This window comes from Choristoneura fumiferana, chromosome 5, assembly GCF_025370935.1.
Source record: "Choristoneura fumiferana chromosome 5, NRCan_CFum_1, whole genome shotgun sequence".
NCBI lineage: Eukaryota > Metazoa > Arthropoda > Insecta > Lepidoptera > Tortricidae > Choristoneura > Choristoneura fumiferana.
This window is the reverse complement of record NC_133476.1, coordinates 12,106,604-12,128,148: the sequence shown is the minus strand read 5'-3', so window position 1 is coordinate 12,128,148 and position 21,545 is coordinate 12,106,604. Positions and strand designations below refer to the sequence as shown.

General features: G+C 40.0%; 1 pseudogene; it reads left to right on the top strand.

Annotated features, from left to right (window-relative positions):
- The first annotated feature begins 828 nt into the window (after nucleotides 1–828).
- Nucleotides 829–21,304, top strand: LOC141428146 (actin-binding protein IPP-like; annotated as a pseudogene).
- Nucleotides 21,305–21,545: the final 241 nt, after the last annotated feature.

Here is a 21,545-nt window from a genome sequence, read left to right as displayed (position 1 = left end):
CAGTGTAAAACCACTAAATTGAAAACTATAAATGCGCTGTATTCAGTTTTATGTATATAAGGGTAGCAGGCCTACAAACAAAATCACCATGCCTTCATGATTACTGAACAACAGATGCCTTTGTAATATAAAATGTAACATGTGTGTTGATTAATTTCAAGTTTGCAATAAAAGATTTATTCATGAAGATAGGAGTTAGCCAAATGGCGAAAATAAAAATAGACAAAAATTAAATTGCGCATTTAAATATGGTTAATGCGCACGTCAATCTACTATCATATATCATACTAAATATTTTTTTTACATAATTACGGAGTACAAACTTTCGGCGACAATTTATCACGAATATTATTATTATTATTTCAATACTCACAAATAAATAATGTTTAAAATAAACACAAAGACGAGGCTCAACCACATTTTCTTCCAAAATAAAACATCTTCAAGAACTCCAACAAAAGCTGCTAAAATAAGTGAATTTTGCCGTTTTTTTCTTCTGTACTTTTCGTAAGGGGTTTCCATTTAAAAGCCTTTTTTATAGAAGCCAACATAGAAATAGAATACTTTTAAAATTTTATGTTTCCCAAAAACTACTATGTTCTGAAATCCGAATGATTCTTTGGTTTGTTCTGTCAAGTCAATAGGTAGGTATATGTCAATTCATTGTTTATTTTTTAAACTGTCACAGATAGCCAAAACTTGCTTGATGTCCTATTGCTTTTGTATTTGAAATACCTTACAGGGCGGCCAATTTTGAATGAAAAATCCGTCATGCATAGGTAAGATATTTGTGTGTAGTAGTCTGTGGTTAGTTATTAGAACTGTCACTTAAGGTTGTCATGTGCATGTCACTTAAGGCTCGACTTTTTTCTAGTTTATTTATTTATGTGGATTCTTAGGGCGAATTTTATTATATAAATAACAGATTAAATGTTTATTACTTTTATGCATATATTGGCAGTACAAATAATATATACAACAAAATGACGACAAATATTTTAGAGAAAAGTTCAAACAAAGAAGGTTCTCGCCCTTACAAGTGTCGTGATTATGCTAATAAAATTTCCATAAATTTAAGTAATTTCCAAAGAGATGGCAGATTTTGTGACATAGATTTAATATCGGGAAAAACCAGGGTTAAGGTACGGTGCAATGTGATGTTTATTCTTATTACAGTTAACTGCTGCAGATGTTAAATATGTAGTGTTAATTGTTTAATTATTTCGAAGTAATGCTCAACCGTAACGACCATGACTATAACATAGCGGTTTATAATTATACAGTTATTTTAAAACAGTAAAACTCAATTCTACTGTAACAAACATGGAATGAAAAAACTAAAACTATACAAACTTTTATATTTTCTCTTTTTGCAGGCTCACCGTGTGGTACTAGCCGCCAGTTGTGCTTACTTTGATGCAATGTTTAGTGTCGGCTTGGAGGAGAGTCAGAAAAGACATGTGTCCCTTCCTAGTGTGCCTCCAGAAATTCTTCCAATGATTATTGACTTTATTTACTCAGGTAGAGTACTTTTTAAAGCTTGTAGTGCAAAATAATGAGTTTTTCTTCACTTTGTAAATTAGTAAAAAAAAAGTCAACATTAAATTGTAGTCAACTGGTTAGATAATTTCCCCAAAATTGTTATTTCCTAGTAGCAAAATTTCCATTCACATTTTTTTCCAAATGCTTTTTTTCCCAATATTCTTTTTTACTGAATCTTATTTTCACAGTAGTGTTTTTTCCCAATCAGTGTCAAGACAGACACAGTGTCTATGGCGCTCTGTTCATGCGGAGCTCCTACTTTTGTGTAGTTTTGGCCCTTCAGGCCTATGCAAACTTAGCATAACCTAAACATACCAATGTTTCTGTGTAAATTTTGCTACTAGGAAATAACGATTTTGGGGAAATTATTTTCCAACCCATTTAGAGTGGGAACAAAAGACCATGAAGTGGTATGATTAGCCAACTTTAAATTAAACTTTCAAATATTAGAAATATTTTATAAACAGCATAATAATTATTCTTACAGGTGAAGTAGTTATAGATAAATCAACAGTGCAGCACTTGTTAATAGCAGCTGATATGCTGCAGCTACGAGAGCTTGTCACAGGCTGTGGTGAATATTTAAGGAAAGAGCTTCATCCATCAAATGCCTTAGGGATCTTCAGGTAAACAATGTAATTGTTTTTAATTTCAGCTTTAAAGTTTTTTATACCTAAACAAAGCCACAGGCATGCATGGGATCAATTGGATACCCTGCTGCTTGGTGCAGCGGCGCTAACTAGCGCTGCCTACCTTGGAACTAACCCCATGCATGCCTATGCCTTAATGGTGATAAAAGAAACTATTAATGATAGTAAATATTTATAATGTATGATATTTAATAGTATTGCACAACCAAATTGCAAATAATATGTGGCTCAACTATCCCTGTTTGTGACATGTCTAGGAAATAAAATTAAATGAGCCTTTGGAATGGTAGCATAGGTGCGTGGAGAGATAGCCAGTGTCTCATGAAATAAAAAGTTTACTTACACACATGAACACTGAATTTGAAATTTAATTTTAACCTAAAATTAATTAATGCATTTGAATTTGTTACAGATTTGCTGAAGCTCACAATTGTTCGGAGCTAGCAGAGGAAGCGTTAGAACATGCACAAGCAAACTGGAATGTAGTAGCCAATGGAGATGAGTTACTGGACTTGCCTCTCCCACAGTTGGTCACTCTGTTGTCATCAGAACAGTTAAAGGTTGAAAGTGAAGCACAGGTAGCTAAGTGATTTATTTTATTTTCATAACCTATATTTTAATTGAACTTGTGCAGTAATTTTTCTTTTAACTAGGGCTTTATGACGATGTTCAAAACAAGTGAAAAAAATGTTGTCCAACTTCTTGATTTTCTGTATTAAAAACTTGCATCATTTGATTTCAAAATTAACTATTTTTTTTTAGTTCATTATTTTAACTCATGATCATGATGCTCGTTATGAGCACAGAAAACATTGTTTGTTTGTTTAATAAGACATGAATCTTCACTTAAGCATCACATACATGCCTGCATAATTCCTTTCATCAGATAGTTTCCTCAGAATGTGTGGTTCTCACAATCACATTAACCAACTTGACAGAAAGAAATCATGAATGCAATTGTGATGTGAATGTTTTTGTTACGTTGATGAACCCCCAATTTAGTCACTTCAAAGTTCAATATCTCAAAAACGGCTGAACTGATTTTGATAAAATATGTCTAAGAACTAAAGATGGGCCGAACATGGGTTTCATCGAATACGAATATTCGGCCCGAATGTTCGGTAAAACTTTTACAGAACCGAGTATTCGGCCAATTATTCGGCATAATCGATTCCTAGTAGAAGTAGGTAGAGTAGTTGTAGGTAATTTAATCATGCACCTCTTGATTAAAAATAAACTTGCTTAATTTCCCACAAGAAAGACCTGATTGATTATATTAACATATTATTTTAGTATTAGTATTAAGGTATTAGTATCACTGTAGTTTAATCTCAAAACAGCTACAATGTAGGTACTCATATTTTATTTTTAATTTATAACCATGTTTTTTATCTGCTGTCATTGGAAATAAAGCTCCAGTGTCAAGAAAAACAAAGTCTCACTGTACCTCATACCTCATAAAAATAACACATTTAAGACAAGTCATACATAACTCAATACAGTAAAAAGTTTGAGTACCACTTTGCCGAACATTTGGTGATGTAGCTGAATATTCGGCCGAATACGAATATTCGGTAAACCTGTCGATATGCCGAATACCAAATGTAAAACGAATATCATCCACCAATCGCTAGAACCATAGCTAGAAAACCTGCTTTCAAATAGAAAAAACAGCATTCAAATCGGTCCACCCGCTTAAGAGCTACGGTGCCACAGACAGACACACATAGCGGTCAAACTTATAACTCCTCTCTTTTGGCGTCGAGGGTTAATAAAATAAAAACATTTATAAAATATTGATTATTATTTTATAATTTAAATATATATTCTTTGTATCTTAAAGGTATTGTACCCAGCATTACGATGGTTGGAACACGATCCCGCGTGTCGCAGGCGCCATTGTTTTGAAGTACTCAGTCAGATCAGACTTCCTCTTATAGCACCTCAAGTGCTTGATGAGGCACTTAAAAATGTGCAAGACCCATCAATAGCAGTGGCCTTGAAGACTATCAGTGTGGATATGGTGAGTCAGCATATAATATATTATTTTTAACTATAATTTTTAATGTGGAATATTGTTTTGGGTTTTACATCACTCCCACACAACACAATGTTCAAACATATCCATCATTAATACAGGTAAGCAATATTATAATGTAAGTGGCGGGGAATTTGTAGATGGCCACAACAAAAAGTATAAACACATAGTGACAGTTAAAAAACAGCTTTATTTTTATTATAGTACTAGCTGTCACCCGCGCTTCGCCCCCATTGTATTTTTCAAAATTTTCTTCCATAACACCTTCTCCTGACAATAACGAACACAACTAAAAAATAATTAGCGAAATTGGTCCAGCCGTTTCCGAGTTTTTGCGCTTAGCAACGCATTTTACGATTCATTTTTATTTATAAAAAAAAATAGTTACTAATAGAATTAATTTATAACTTTTTCAACCATCCAAAATATTAATTAAGACTTTAAGATGTAAATATTTTCAGATTTTTAGCAAACTTATGAACACAGAGTTCTCTTTCAAATTATACCATTTAGCTTAGCACATCTGGTAACTTTTTTCACATATGTACTTATGTTAGCTTCACCTGTAACTATGTTCTTTGAATTTGATTTTCACCCACTTCCTATTGTGGTATTGACGGGGAACTTAGCAATTATGAGTAGTTCTGATGTCAATACAATAATATGGTATGCTCAGCGTCATACATAAATAGATATACGTTACCAAGACGTCAAAAATATCTATACAACTTTATGCCACTAAACATAAGGTCGATGTATACATATTTTGACGCTATGGCTGAATATATATTTTTGCATTCAACTGTACTCTCAAGCTGATCCGATGAAGGAGCCGGAAGCTAGGCACTGGAACTCCAAGATAGAACAATGCATCCTAGCCTATTATAATGTTAGAATAGTCCTTTACAACATAAAATCCAAGGTCTGATGACGAAGCCAACAAAGCAGGTTTATCATTAGTGTGTTTTTAGTTTTTTAAACTATTATATTATTTTAACGATTAAGAAGAAGTCCAGCTTCTTGAAGAACTGGCCCTTATATGCAGTAGACAGAAAGCAGTAGAAGTATCAGGAGGCCTTTGCTCAGCAGTGGGACAGAATTCTTCTTCTTCTTCGTCGTTTCACTCTTGACAGAGTGGTTGTGGTCATCATTTTCTAGGTGCTGGTAGCAAGCTTAACAATACGCCTCCATTCCTCCCTGACAGCCGCCTTCCTTATGCTTGCGTGTAGTGGTCCCTCTATTGCTGCTTTGACCTGGTCTGTCCATCTCATAGGCGATCTACCTCGTGGCCTAGTGCCTTCGACTTTCCCCTGGATCACAAGTCGCTCCATATGGGACAGAATAGACTAACGATAATAAATAAATATATTGTTTAGAAAACTGGTCGCGGCGCGCTAGTGGCGCTAGCGGCCGAGCCCCGTGCGCGCGCGCGCCGCTTCCTGCTGGTGGCGGGGGGCTCGTGCCACGACTCGACCGCGCACCCGCCGCTCTCTACAGACAACATACTCTCTTCCGTGCTCAGATTTGATCTGCACAAGAGGTGAGGCCTTGTGATGGATTCTGTGCGGACCAGATATTTCTATACCTGTGACTAATAGAGTTCACCACCAAGATTTTTATAAAGGTTTGGTTTGATTTTATATATTAATACAATTATTAAAATTATTCGGAATAATATCCATATAATAACCAGCGGTTTAGCTTAAGCTGGCGACCCAAAGTGTTAATGTATTTGTAGCCCGCGACCCTAAACTACCGCCAAAATTGACGTCAGTTAAAAAAGTAAGTAAGTAAAATATTAAAAATAACAACAAATATTTTTGCGAGGCTTTTATCAGAGAAACTCTGTGGCCCATAACAATACCATCCGCGACCCAAATTTGGGTTGCGCCCCGAGGTTAAGAAACGCTACTTCAAACGATGATATGTAGAAATCAAAATTATAATGTTTATACTTAAAAAAATATGTATGTTCCAAATTATGTTTTCATAACTTATAGTTTAAATATTTGAATCTAGAATTTATGTGTAGCATAATTTTTTGTAAGTGCTCATGCCTACAACATTTAATGCAAATAATAGTTATTTGTGCAACAAGAGAGCAAAGTTGTTTTTTGCTGCAAGTTTTGATTTTGAATCCCGGGTAAGCAAAGGATTCTATAATTGAATCATGAGCGTAGCGAGTGATTCTAGGGTAGAATCCTGAGAGCAACGAGGGACTTGTCACCTCAGCAGGCAGCGAGAACATAATTTAAATTTAAATCTGTTTAAAAAAATATACCTCGTTGAGTTTCTTGCCGGATTCTTCTCAACAGAGGTTTTTCCGATTTTTTTTGACATTCATAAGTGCTTGTTTTAGCCTAAATTGAATAAAGATATTTTGACTTTGACTTTGACTTTGAAAGGTTAGAATAACCACAAACCTAAACCACATATAACTATTTACAAAACAAATACAAAAAAAAATAATCCGACTATTAAGAAATAAATATAATAATCACATTTAAAACCTTAACTAAAAAGAATATACGTCCAGTCGCCATTAATTAAAAGTCACCAGAAAGTTAAGAATGGCAGACAATGATCAAGTCTCCGGTAAGCAGAAAGGTTTTAAATTCGGAACGAAAAGTGTCCTATAGATACGAATACAAACCCAAATCCAAATCTCATACTCATATGCATTGTAGTTTGAACTTAGGACTCCTTATAAAACATGCCATATTTTATATTACTGCAAAAATCTCATCTTGAGTCATTAAAGTTTAACAATAAACTTATAATTTATATATATATTTTTTTTTTATTCGACTGGATGTCAAACGAGCAAGTGGGTCTCCTGATGGTAAAAGATTACCACCGCCCATAAACATCTGCAACACCAGGGGTATTGCAGATGCGTTGCCAACCTAGAGGCCTAAGATGGGATACCTCACGTGCCAGTAATTTTACCGGCTGTCTTACTCTCCACGCCGAAACACAACAGTGCAAGCACTGTTGCTTCACGGCAGGATTAGCGAGCAAGATGGTGGTAGCAATCCGGACGGACCTTGCACAAGGTCCTACCACCTGCAAAATAATAAATGTTCTTGAACCTTTAAATATGATTTCATTAGGATTTCTATTGTTTGAAACATAAATATACCTAAATAGATTAGTTGCAAATTAATTCAATTTTACAAATATTTATTCCAACTCTTTAAGAGGTAGGCATACTTTGGCCATAGTATATGTATGTATATATATATATATATATATATATATAAGCTAAAGCAGTATGGAAGCTACGACCAAATCGATAGAAACGAAAACACACAGTGGCGCGCTTTACACGGCCCCGAAGGGGGTCTCGCGGTACTGCAGTCGCGGGTTACGCGTTGAGACGAGTACCTAGTGGCCGCGTTGCGTTGTTTCAATGAGGGCTATCGTTTTTTGTCTCACTAGATGGCGCACTGTTGCGTGAGGTTTTTAAGTGTGGCTTTCAGAGTCTGTTATTACGGGCGTGAAAACAAAGTTTAGATTAAAATCATATTTAAAACACCTTAAAACCGTACCATAAAAATATCGAGCATGCCACAGAGTTGCATAGTCCCCGTTTTGTTCGGAAAAAAGGGAGGAAAAAGGTTTCCGAAAGACAAAACTGTCTTAAAACACAGACATTCATTGACCCGGAACGCATATTTGCCATAATTAATTTCAGATATTGCAAAATATTCACAAAATTATTCTAATTATAAATAAACCCGCGTAGCTCACCCAAAACTATGAGATTTGACATTTCGGAGACCTCACGCTACACTAGCGCCTCTAGCGGCGAATTCATTCGCGATAGCCCTCATTGCGTGCGCCCCAAACAATCCGCGATATTAAAAACTATGCGTGATAAATATTGTGCAGTGTATAGCTGCTTGAACACGGATCCTTTAAAACGGTGGTTTTCATTTTTTTTAAACTCCCGCTGATGTTCAAAATCAAAATCAAAATATACTTTATTTGCTAGAATACAGTTAAGCGGATGTTGATGTGTATTACAATTTGTGTGCAGTGTATTCTGCCTGCTAATGGGCCTGCAAATATTCAGTGTTAATTACAGTCTTAACTTTAATAAATATTATGAGGCTTATAATCTAAGTAGAGTAAAATGCATTTTGAGTCAAAAAATTCAATAAACGTTTCTTAAACTCTTGCCTTTCAGATGCTCTTATAAATTCAGGTAACTTAATCTACAATTTGGGTGCAATACCGAATGCACTTTTTGCACATAAGGCTGTTTTTGATCACTTGTTTACGATTTTATGTCGCTGCCGTACACTATTACTATTAATTAAAAACAGAGAATTGGTTAATAATTGACTACTTGAATAATACATAGCTGTTTCGAATATATATAAACAGGGAATAGTTAATATTTTTAATTCAATAAAATAACGCTTGCATGATTGAGTTGGTTTAAGTCCACAAACAGAACGAAGACACTTTTTTTGAGCCTTAAATACCAACTCCCGATCAGTCGAATTGCCCCAGAAGATGATTGATATATAACGTAATGTCGATGTTATATACGCATGACAGGCGATGAGTACTCCAGGCCGACTTACTTTGATGTTGAAAGGTAAAAATGATTTACTATTACTAAATAAAATGCTTTCTTTTAAATAAAACGTTTGGTTATTTTGGTGTTAGGTAGGTATTGCCCACTGATTGAGGCCATAAATTGTGTTAAATTTTTACCTATGAGTATATATGTTTAATACATTTAAATTCAAAAAGAGGCTATATTCAATAGATTTTAATATCCCTTTGCCTTTTTTAAAGCGCGGGTTTTTAGTGGTGAAAAATATAATTGATAATACGGAACTTTCAGAATATTTATTTTTTAGCTATTCGACCGTTCGAGATACAGCGCGAAATAAACTTTTTTTTTTAATTTTACAAAAATAGTGGACAACCCTAAAGCTCCATTGGAGCGTAGGTATTTATCTCAAAAAATATGCCTATGGAACTGCTTTAGCTTATACATACTGAGCTTTGGCACTATATATTATATTATATTTGAAAGCCTGTAGAGGTGTCCCACTGCTAGGCAAAGGCCTCCCCCCATGTCCTCCACTCTACCCGTTCTTCGGCGATCTCTGGCCTCTGACTGGCCTCTGAGCTTTGGCACTATACGGAAAAAAAATCAAGAGCAGCGGCTTCTGTGCAACGAGGTTGCATACTTTAACAAATTTTAACATTTTGGAAATATTTCACTGTCATGTAATTATTATAAATTTTAATTTCGCTATTATAATTAATTCATTATCGACAATTTTTAATACTATTAATCTAATTTAAGATTGTAATCAGCACAGTATTTTTAATAGGTTGGTGTTGTGCTGTGGTGTTGTAATATACTACTTGCATAAAAAAAACTTCTTTCGTTCATTTACGTTCGTTGTGTTAAATAATTTGTATTTGTATTTTATAGTGAAAATCGAACTTAGTATCGATTTAATTTTATCTCTCGCTTTTTTCGTAACGAAGTGAAAGTGACAGATCAAAATGAAGTTCAAATATTTGGAATTCAGTGAGTAGTAGACTCATCTAATCACTTTCCTCGGCATTTAAAAAAAAAAGTTTGTGTCACGGAGTGCGCAAAATGCGATTTGGCTCACTAATTTCTAACCTGCCTGTTTGAGGTGCTGAGGTGAAAAATATATTTCTATTTCGCTCTTTAAACATGTTGTCTGTAGATTCTGTGAGGTTTTTTCTTTGGTATGAAGATGACGAGCTAGTGGTGGACTGACAACATCGTGAGAGTTGTGGACAACCGATGTATGCAAGTGGCGTGTTGTCGTTTGTCGTTTATTGTGGCGTTCTAAAGGGGAGGCTTTTGTTTGGCAGTGGACGTCTTCCGGCTGATTATGATAAGAATGAGGTTGTGAATGTATTGTTGCAGGGAGTGGGAGGAGCAAGCGGCGATGGGCATCGCTCGCATCCAGCCGGGCGTGGCCGCGCTACGCGGGCGCGTGTACGCGGTCGGCGGCGAGCAGGGCAGCCAGATCCTGGCCAACGGGGAGGTGTACGACCCACAGGTAACGCCACCACAGATTACCGAGAAGCGAACTTTTAGAACTGCGTATACAGAGTGATAACGACGTCGGCGGGGAAATATTTTGTCGTATGAAGTGTTGGCGCACTCGTATACCATGCATAGTAGTCATTATCTCTTGTATATTTATAGATTTCGGGGATCCCGGAAACGGCTTGAACGAGTTCGATGAAATTGGGTATGTAGGGGCTTTCGGTTTCTTAGCAGGTAGCTAAATGCTTTCATTGCCTCCTTTGTTTCTGTGTCAGAGGGCAACCGTAAGCTGACGCTCGAGCACAGGCAAAGGTTATCGGACCCGCACCCCCATATTTATTTACTGTTCTTATATCTCCGTTTCCAGACTGACAAGTGGTCAAACATAGCTCCGATGAAGGAAGCGCGCAGCGAGTTCGGTCTGACGGGTGTGAACGGGCATCTGTTCGCGTTCGGCGGCTGGGTGGGGTCTGACATGGGCGCTTCGGTCGAGGAGTACGACCCGCTCGCCGACCAATGGGCGCTTATCGGACGGATGCCCGAGCCGAGGTTCGGAATGGGCGTCGTTAATTTTGAAGGTAATGTGGACTTTAGTTAACAATTTTGCATTACGAATTATTTTGCGATTTTGTAACTTGAGATGGGGCAACTCTTGATATCGAAAATGTTTTTAGAGTTATGCTGATTTGCACTTTCAGATTTTGAGAAATTGATATATACAGTCAACTACCAGTAAGTACAAAGTGATCGATACGGCCAAAGTTACATAAATATGTATACACGATTTTATTGACTTAACATTAAGGTTACGTCGGTTTACGCATTTTTGTTTCTTTGGCCATATCGATCTTTGGAGTTGACTGTACTAGCTAACTGGAAAATTAAAACCCCTCCAGCCCTCTCCTCCACGTAGTCGCAGCTGGGCCTTTTAACCGTTGAGAGTCCGGCACTCTCTGGGCCCTCCCTTCCTAGTCGTCCATAACGGCCATGGTAAATGAGTCATCGCCCGTACTGATACTGATACTGCTGCGCACCTCGGGCACATGCTGCGGGAGGGGGAGGGCGGCGGGGAGCTGGCACTGCCAAGAGCGCAGTCAGCGGCATCGGCAATTTATGAAAAAAGACTAGTTTTTCTTTTACAAATATACAATTTTACTCGCAAACGTGATGAAAAACATTGTATGTTGCACGGGTGGTACTAAAATTACGAAAATTGATTCATTAAAGCCCTCAAAACCTCACAATGTACTATTGTGTCTTAAGGGCGGTAAATAAGGAATTACGAACGAGAGTCTATTAGAAGCCCGAAGTCGAAGACTGAGGGCTTTAATGAGTCGATGTTCGTAATTCTAGTACCGCCCGTGCGACATATAATGTTTTTCATTACATTTGCGAGTAAAATTGTATATTTGAAAAAGAAAAACTAATATTTTATCAAAAAATCCGCAGCATGTGCATGTTGTGCGTGTGCAGCGCGCGCACAGAGCAGCAGCACGCCATGCAGTAACAACCTCATTTACCGACCACGGGTTTCATGAGAGGCATATTAAGGTCGAGGGTTTTATTTGGGGGGTTGCAAGCAAGGTACCCTGCATGTTACGACACTGTTTACGAGCAAGTGTGATGAAATGTACTATTACGGTGTTATGGTCGCAGGTTTAATATACGTGGTGGGGGGTTGCACGCACAGCTGGCGGCACACGCGCGACCTCCTCTGCTTCAACCCGGCCACGCGCGGCTGGCGCGCGCTGGCCCGCATGCGTCGCGAGCGCTCGCAGGTACGGCTCAAGTATTACCCCCTTATTCATAAACGACAATCAAACCTATTTTAGTTAAAATGCCGCTAAAATTCGTTTGTCCTTATCTGTCACTTCAACATTTGTATTTGTTAGAAAGGGACAAAGCATTTGTTAGTTAACATAGGCTTGTTAAGTTTTATGAATAAGGGGGTTAATCTTTAAGCTTGACAAGTCCGTATGTGACACTCGGTAGAACACTGTAACAGTAAAAAAAAATTAGAAAGGCAGCCGAAGCTCCCTGCGACAGGGTTCTACCGAGTGTCGCATACGAACTTGTCGAGGTATAATATCTGTAAATACTATACCTATGTCGATATCGATACTCAAGTATATCAAAAGATTGAAAATATCGATAACAAGCGTCTGAAAACCCGTTTCAAAAGTTATTTATTTATTTATCGTATGGCGATTACACACTGGTTAATACATTTTTCAAAAAAATTATGTCATGGAATTGATATTATAACTTAAATTAAAAATTACAATTACGCAGAAGATACAACTTCGCATCACTTGTTAGGTGTTCAAAGTCCTCAGCCGGTCCGTCGTATTTAGTGATGGGGCACTCGAATACAATGTGGTGTATGGTTTGTTTCGGATCCCCACACTCGCACGCTGCCGACTCACACCACCCCACTTGTGCCAGAGGTATGCGCAGTTACCGAATTTGGTTCTGAGGCGATTAAGTCTGCACCACGTCTGTCGGCTTTCACTAAACCCTTTGGGCCTCTCCCGGGTGACAAGTTGAAAAATGGAACTGCTTGCACCATCCCGATGTGATAACCAATCCTTCATCCACGCATCGTTGTCCCTCCATGTGGTGTCGCGCGTGTGGAAGGATTTAGCCGGCGGGTTCCGGGATTTGAGTCGACTGCTGCATAGTCTATTCAGGTCCACGTGGATAGGAAGCAGACCATTTTCTGAGACTTTTGTAAGCTCGCGCGCCAGGCATTTCTGCCTGCGTATGTCTGGCGGTGCAATGTTGCTGAGAGCCGGGAGCCAGTACGTGGGCGTAGGCAAAATGCAGCCGGAGATGATTCTCATGGTGTGATTGAGTTCAACGTCCACTCTTGCCACGTGTGCGCTGTTCATCCATACGGGTGCACAGTATTCTGCTGTTGAGTAGACGAGGGCCATAGCAGTAGTCTTTAGACAAGCGGCGCTGGCACCCCAGGATGTTCCAGTTAACTTCTGAACTATGTTGTTCCTAGTCTTTAGTTTGCCCGATAGCTTCTCAAGGTGGTTCTTATACGTCAAGCTTCTATCGAGAGTCACACCTAAGTATTTTGGGCAGAAGTTATGACGTAGGGTCGCGCCTCTAAACCTCACCCTCAGTTGCTTATTCGCCAGTCTGTTTGAAAGGTGGAAACAGCAGACCTCTGTTTTATTAGCATTAGGGCATAGCCGCCAGCGCTGGAAATACTCGTCCATTGCCTCCAGATCCCTCTCTAAAGTAGTTTCCGTTGCTTCCATGGTTTTATCTTGAATCACCAGGGCAAGATCATCAGCATATCCGAACTTTCGCGAGGTTGTAGCTGGTAGATCGTGGATATAGAGGTTGAATAGCAGGGGGGCAAGCACAGAACCCTGGGGCAAGCCATTGTTCAAGATTCTTACCTTACTAGACTGGCAGCCCAGATGGACTTGGAATGGTCTATTTGTTAAAGCATCTTCTATCACTCTAAATATCCTCAGACATGGGACAGCACTTAAGAGCTTATACAGCAGTCCCTGGCGCCAAACAGTGTCATATGCGGCAGTCAGGTCAATAAAAGCCGCTGAGGACTTTGCTCCGGACTGGAATCCAGCCTCAATGTGTGTTGTGAGTGCAAGTACCTGATCGCAGCAATTTCGTTTCGGTCTGAACCCAGCCTGGTCCTGCGGGAGTTTCGATAGGATTGCACCCGATATGCGATTATAGATCAAGCGTTCCAGCAGTTTATACAGGACACTGAGCAGAGCTATTGGGCGGTAGCTGTCTGCCCTATCTTCGGGCTTTTCTGGCTTAAGAACAGCAATCACTTTTGATGCCTTCATTTTGGGTGGGATCTTTCCAAGTTGTATTATATTTGTATAAAACACTGTCAGCCATGACTGAGTCCTCGGGCCACAGTGCTTTATAAATTCAGGGAAAATACCATCCTCCCCACAAGCCTTGTTCACGTTAATGTGTGTAATTGCAGCTTTAATTTCGGACACAGTGATAGGGCCGCTATATTTGTCATCCGGGACAGCTTGCAACTTTTCCAGTTTTAGCCTCCTGCGAACCTCACGGGTGTGGAGCTTGTGACTTGGTGCCTTCGATAGTTCCACCATTCGATTTCCTATGGCGTTTGGGCTAACTTTTGGCTGACCATGTTGGGGCATCTGGCCAGAAGTCAGTCTCCTCAAAAGGTGCCATGCTTTACGGCTCGAATGCGTAAAGTTCATTTTTCCGACTGTTCGTTCCCATTTTTCTTTTCGGGACTCATCTAGAGACCTTATAAGTTGATGGGCCGTTTTTCTATCACCAGTCTTCTGAAATGACTCCCAAAGCTCCTCCGTCTCGCCGTTCCAACATGGGACGTACTGCTTCCTGTAACCTCGCGGTATACATTGTTTTGCTGTCGAGATGATTAGCTCCTTAAAACGATCGTAATTCTTTGGCAAGGGTTCTATCCATCTGATTCTTTCATCCAGTCTTTTTCCGTACTGTTTCCAATCAGCTTTTTGGAAATTCCATCGTGGGCCCGGGTAGGACTGAACCAAAGGGATCTTTAATCCAATTTCCAAGAGGATGGGTCGGTGCTGGCTGTTCGGAAAATCACCAAGTATGACCTTCTTTACAGGAACCGGGAAGCCATCTGGATCCCTAGAGGTAAAGACCAGGTCCGGGTTGTAGCTTCGGCCCCATCGAGCAGACTTAAAAGAGCCTCTTGTCTTGTTGTCGTGGACCAGGAATGCATTTGTCTTATCCGCCCATTCCACAATGACTCTGCCGTTCTCATCGATATCCCTGTAGCCCCAAGAGGTGTGATGACTGTTAAAGTCTCCCATATACACGGCTGGATGCTGGAGCTCTGTTATTGCGGGCTTTGGCCATGGGCTTTTCGGTGGTTTGTAGATATTACATATCTTAGTTTCGCCTATCTCGATTGAAGTTACGGCAATGTTTCCTGGATCGATACTATTGGAGATGATAACAGCGGACTGGGCGATAGAGTGGTGGACGTACGTTGCTGTGCCATACTGGGCGTGGTATGTAGCTGCTATTAAGTTGTAGCCAGCGAGGGTTCCTCTGCGGCCAAGTTGTATCTCATCTGCAGCATGTGTCTCCTGTAGTAACACTACGTCAATGTCCAAATTATTAATAATTTTACCTAGGCAGTCTGATTTAGATCGGCTTATGCCTTCTATATTAAGTTGGCAGATGCGGACTGAAGGTCCGACATCTTTTGTCAATGGGCACTTTGGAGCGCCTCTCATCGCATTATTCATATTCGCCTTTATTATTACCAGTGTGCGCTGCGAGATTCGGAAGGAACAGTGCAGCTGCCAGGTTTGTTGCTCTTTTAGCACCACCCGGAGGTCACGTGTAGGGTATCGGGGTTATTCCTACGGACGTAAAGCAACAGACGACCTCCGAAAAGTTGATAGAATCAAATAAAAAAGTAGTCATCATCATCCCAACCTATATACGTCCCACTGCAGGGCACGGGTCTCCTCTCGTAATGAGAGGGCTTGGGCAGTAGTTCCCACGCAGGCCCAGTGCGGATTGGGAACTTCACACACACCGTTGAATTGCTTCGCAGGTTTGTGTGCAGGTTTCCTCACGATGTTTTCCTTCACCGTAAAGCTCGTGGTAAATTTCAAATGTAATTCCGCACATGGATTTCGAAAAACTCAGAGGTGCCCACGGGTTTGAACCCACGATCCTCTGCTTGAGAGGCCATAGGTCAAACCACTCGGCCACAACGGCTCTTCATCAAAAAAGTAGTAAATGAGGAATATTTTTCTATATCTGTATTTATTTCAAGTTGCTATGACTATTGAGGAAAAGCTAAGAACTTGGGAGGAATACATAAAGACCATGTTCCATGACACACGTAGCCAACAACAGTTGAATAGCTCAGATGACAACGAATTGGACATTACGAAGGAAGAAGTCATGCATGCAATAAAATCTGCCAAAACAGGGAAAGCCGTTGGACCTGACGAGATTCCTAGTGAGATCTTGAAGCTGTTGATGGAAGAAAATATCCCGATAATAGTTCACTTATTAAATGTGATTTATAGAAGTGGCTTTATACCTAGGGACTGTATTCGACTTTCGTAACTCTCCCAAAAACCAGCAACGCCCAGAAGAACCTTAACTCTTGATTATCTTTTAAACAGTAAGAGTTAGGCCACTAGTGTTTTAAAGAAAATAACTTCATTTGTAGATTGTGACCTTAAATTTAACGGATATCAAAAATAACACGGTGTATAATGTTGATTCATAAAAGCTGGCGAGGATTTTGTATGAAACTGCCATATTTTCCATAGACATGTTACGCCAGCTCTTGTTAATTTACCTATACTTCATTTACCTTTGTATTTATGTATAATCACAATGCGCGAGATTCCGGGGTGAGTTGATAGTTAAAACGATTTTAGTCTGCACGTACTATTTATAGGTGGTCATTCACGATGACGCGTGCCGTGGTTCTTATTACAATGTCATTAATGGCTAATTTCACAAAATCACGCGTCTTCGTGGATAGCACTAGGTATATTTCCTAAAAGCATTCATAAATTTACCTAAATAAAAACTTTTTTTGATGACTTAAGAAGTAGGTATAACGTATTCAAAAGAGGTTGTAATCGTTTCACCCAGAATATGGGTGCTACGTCAAGGCTACGTCAGAATACGGACGTCATTGAGGAAGGCATGGGGGGGACCGCTGTAAGCGCTTATGTCACGCACGAGCGATAAAGAAAGCAATATCCCAAACGAATACCTAACGCGGCCGCGCGGACGGCAGGGAAACCAACTCAGGCATCAACAAAAACTACACGGTATAGCTTTTAAGGTAAACTAAAAAAAAACTTCACAAATTAAGAAAGTTTACACTGTTTTACTGCGCGTAATGAATAACAAAATTTAACTTCATTTTTTTATTTACAATAAAAGTTATATTAGGTACAATAAAATTAAATAAGCTAAAACTATAATAAATCTAAAAATGGTCCCTGCGGCATGGTACCTAAGATGCTGGCTCGATCTGTTCAATATTCCCCTATACTTAGAAATGTAGAATGTATAATGTACATGTATGTATGACTCTTTATTGTACATAAAAAACATAATAAAAAATAAACAAATTACAGTGAGGAACAGGGGTACAAAGGCGAACTTATGAAGGGATCTCTTCTAATAGAACAAAGAGAAAGAGAGAAGAGTGGTACTTAACGGAAATTAAAAAATAACACATTGTGTTTCGGTATTATAGTCGATATTATACAACGTTCAATATATCGATTGCATCGGTTGCAGGCCGCCGCCGCCGTGCTCGGTCGCCACCTGTACGTCATCGGCGGCAACGCACCGCGCCGCACGGTGCTCACCTCCGTCGAACGGTACAGCTTCGATGATGTGAGTACTGCACGCGTACTGACTGTACTTGCATTGTGTTTTTATATACCTGTTCCAGAGTTATAAACCAGCGTCCCAACAGAGGTGACCTGGCTGGAACTTGGTCTACAACTACGGATTGCTTTTCAGACGGTTTACATCCACGCGCAACACGCTAGCGCTAACACGTCACTTTGATTTGAACAAACAAATCATCACTACTTTGAAAAATCTCGTATCTAAAGCCGAGTTTAGACGTGCAAGAAAAATCGGCGCAAAAAAAATTGCGGCGCTCGATTGACCACTACAAACTCGTTGGCTTTACGGCCTCGCAATGTAATGCAACTTGCACGATTTATCTTTCAAGTCTAAACTCGGCTTAAAATCATTGTCAACAAAATTAAACCTTGATATAATGTAAATATGTATTTTGAGGTAAGTACGAGTTTTTTTTAAAGTAGTGACGAAATATTGTAAGTTAAATGAAATCTTGTTCAAAACTGATTTGCGAAAGATCAAGTAGGTAATTTTATACGTATCTACGTAATAAGTAAACTTTAATTTCTCTCCTATAATCATTATTTTTACAATTTTATGAAAGTTCAATCTGATTATAATCCGTTCAGTATAAAATAGTACATTATTGATTAAACCTCATCCTAGCTTTCCATCAGGCGTGATTGTGGCCAAACGCAAGCCTATACTGTATAAAAAAACTTGGAATTAGGCTGAGTATTGCTTTAATTAAACTATTGCTAAAACAAGTAATACTCTAGGTTGGCAACGCATCTGCAATCCCCTGGTGTTACAGATGTCTATGGGCGGTGGTGATCTCTTACCATCAGGAGACGCACTTGCTCGTTTTCCATCCAGTCGAATAAGAAACAATCGGTCAAGTGCGAGTGCGAGCGACTCGCGCATCAAGGATTCCGACAATGTTTTAAAAACAAATAGTTCAGTAATATTTTTTTGTAAAAAATTCTAATACTTACTAGCTTTTTTGCTGGCGGTACTTTTTGCCCCTGGTTACCAAAGTAGGTAGTCGTCAAGACGAATCAAATGAGACCAAAATCGATGCGGTCGTGTCGTTTTATTACAGAGTTCCTATGGCCAACATCTAACTTCATCATCAGACCAGCTCTACGTCATAATAATATTGCATTCTCATCGGATTTATACATGCATGCAAAATTTCAGATCAATCGGTTGAAGATATCCACTTCAAATTTAAGTTCAAATGTTAATTCCACCCGAACAAACATAACTAGTTACATTACATTACAAGTTAATAAAAACATATATAGGACTTCCTGACACAAGTATCCCTATGCTTACTAGGAAGTCCCAACCTTGTTACCGTATATTGTAAACCTAAAAAAAAAAGTTATAAAATTTTCATATCACCAAAATGTAAGCACTAGGTGCAAGTATTTTGAATAAAGAACAATTTTAAATTCTCTTCCTCTTTGTCTGTCGCCCTGTCGGAGGCTGAATAGCGCTTAAGACTCTTGCCATGCGCCGCGGCAGAAAAAAAAGCCGGCCAAGAGCATGTTGGACACGCCCAAAATAGGGTTCCGTAGCCATTACGAAAAATTAAGTAATATATTTTTTAGGATTTCGTATTTTATACGGAATCTTCCAAGTTTATACATTAGGCTGCTATTTACTCTTAAACTACTAATCATTCTCAAGCAAACTTAGCCGTTATAGTTTTCCTAGAAAGTTTGATATACTTGTACTTGTTTACTGTGTCATATCGACGTCGGTGGTCTATGCCAGTGCAAATTGTAAGTGGTTAGTGTTTTTAATGTTGTGTTATTTTAGTTCCATTGTGTGTTTGTTTTTTTTTATTTGTAAGTAATTAGTTTTTTATTTGATTTTATTGCTTTTTGTTTGTTATTTTTAGGAAATTTTGTCGCCTTCCGTGAAGTCGCCAAGCGGTCACAGCGGAAGACCAGCGTTGGCCTACACGGCCAACACTATGCTGAGCTGGGACCGCTTCGCGAGTTCGCATATTGTTGTTTTTTTCTTTCTTTAATGTATTTTTGTTATGTTTTGTGCGAATAGCGAATAAATATTTCTATTTCTATTTACTACCATTCTGATTTTTTTCAAATTTTTCCACCCACCGGTTTAGATTTTAGAGGGGGGGGGGCGCTCGATTTTTAATGAAAATTTGTACTTTAAAGTTGAATATTTTGCAAACAAATCACTGAATCGAAAAAGTCTTAGCAAACCCCTAATGGTTTTAAAAGACCTATCCAACGATACCCCACACCATAGGGTTGGATGAGAAAAAAAATCACCCCCACTTTACGTCTATGGCAGGTTTTTTTTTTTGTAATAAAAATTGTGCCATTTTGTCAGCATGGTTTACATATATATCCGTGCAAAATTACAACTTTCTAGCATTGATAGTTCCTGAGCAAAGCCGCGGACGGACAGACAGACATGGCGAAATTGGCTGTCAGCGCGGTTCATTCGCAGGAAATTCAGCGGACTTCGTATGTTTTATAATTAAATAATAAGAAGCTCGACTAGTGTGAATATTTTTTAAACTTTTTATTATAAGGGGCTGTTTTACCATCCATTGATTAGCGTTAACCGACGGTTAAATGTGATGCCGTCTCCGTCTATTCGAACAAAACAAAAAGAGACGGCATCACACCTAAACGCCAGTTAACACTAATCAATGGATGGTGAAACAGCCCCTAAACCTTGTAAACAGTGTTAAATACTTAGTATGATTTTTTTAGTGTAAAAAACAATAGGTAAACACAGTGATTATACGGTGTCGATTTGGCGCGCGCTTTATCAAAGTTGGCTTCATTGAGGTTTATGGTTCGTAAATTGCTTTATTAATTTTGCACAAAAACGAATAAACCACACAATCAGACAGTCACTATATTATATTATCGAAGCTTTTATAAAACATCATTAAAATCGCAAACTTAAAAGGTTTCAAACGACATAGTACCCGTTGCTAGGCGACTCGGTCAGTTGCCTTAGCAATGGCTAATAACACCTAGCAACCAAAAAATGCTAAAAAAAACACGACCCCTTTAAGTATTCTAACTCTGTGACGTGCTTAAGAGATAGAGCCCTGTGACAGACGGCCAGACAGACAGACAGCGGAGTTTCAGTAATAGGGTCCCGTTGGCACCCTTTGAGTACGGAACCTTAAAAAGTATCCCTGAAACGTCTAATTATGACAACTGTTAGAATTCCATGAAATCAAGTGAAGGGTTATCGTGTTCATGTGACAATGATATTTATGTTATAAATAAATCTTGTAGGACTCGTGGGAAGAGGTGTGCAGCCTGTCGGAGGCGCGCGCGGGTGCGCGGCGGGCGCGGCGGAGGGAGTTCTTGTGGCGGCCGCGGCGACAGCGAGAGCGCCGGCCAGCGCGCCTTCTACCGCGCGCGGACCACCCTCGCCAGCGTCGAGCTGTACGACCCGCGCGCCGACCGCTGGCGCGCCGGGCCCGCGCTGCCGCACTCGCGCGCCGAGGGAGGCGCCGCGCTGCTGTGACAGCGAGAGCGCCGGCCAGCGCGCCTTCTACCGCGCGCGGACCACCCTCGCCAGCGTCGAGCTGTACGACCCGCGCGCCGACCGCTGGCGCGCCGGGCCCGCGCTGCCGCACTCGCGCGCCGAGGGCGCGCGCCGCGCTGCTGTGACAGCGAGAGCGCCGGCCAGCGCGCCTTCTACCGCGCGCGGACCACCCTCGCCAGCGTCGAGCTGTACGACCCGCGCGCCGACCGCTGGCGCGCCGGGCCCGCGCTGCCGCACTCGCGCGCCGAGGGAGGCGCCGCGCTGCTGTGACAGCGAGAGCGCCGGCCAGCGCGCCTTCTACCGCGCGCGG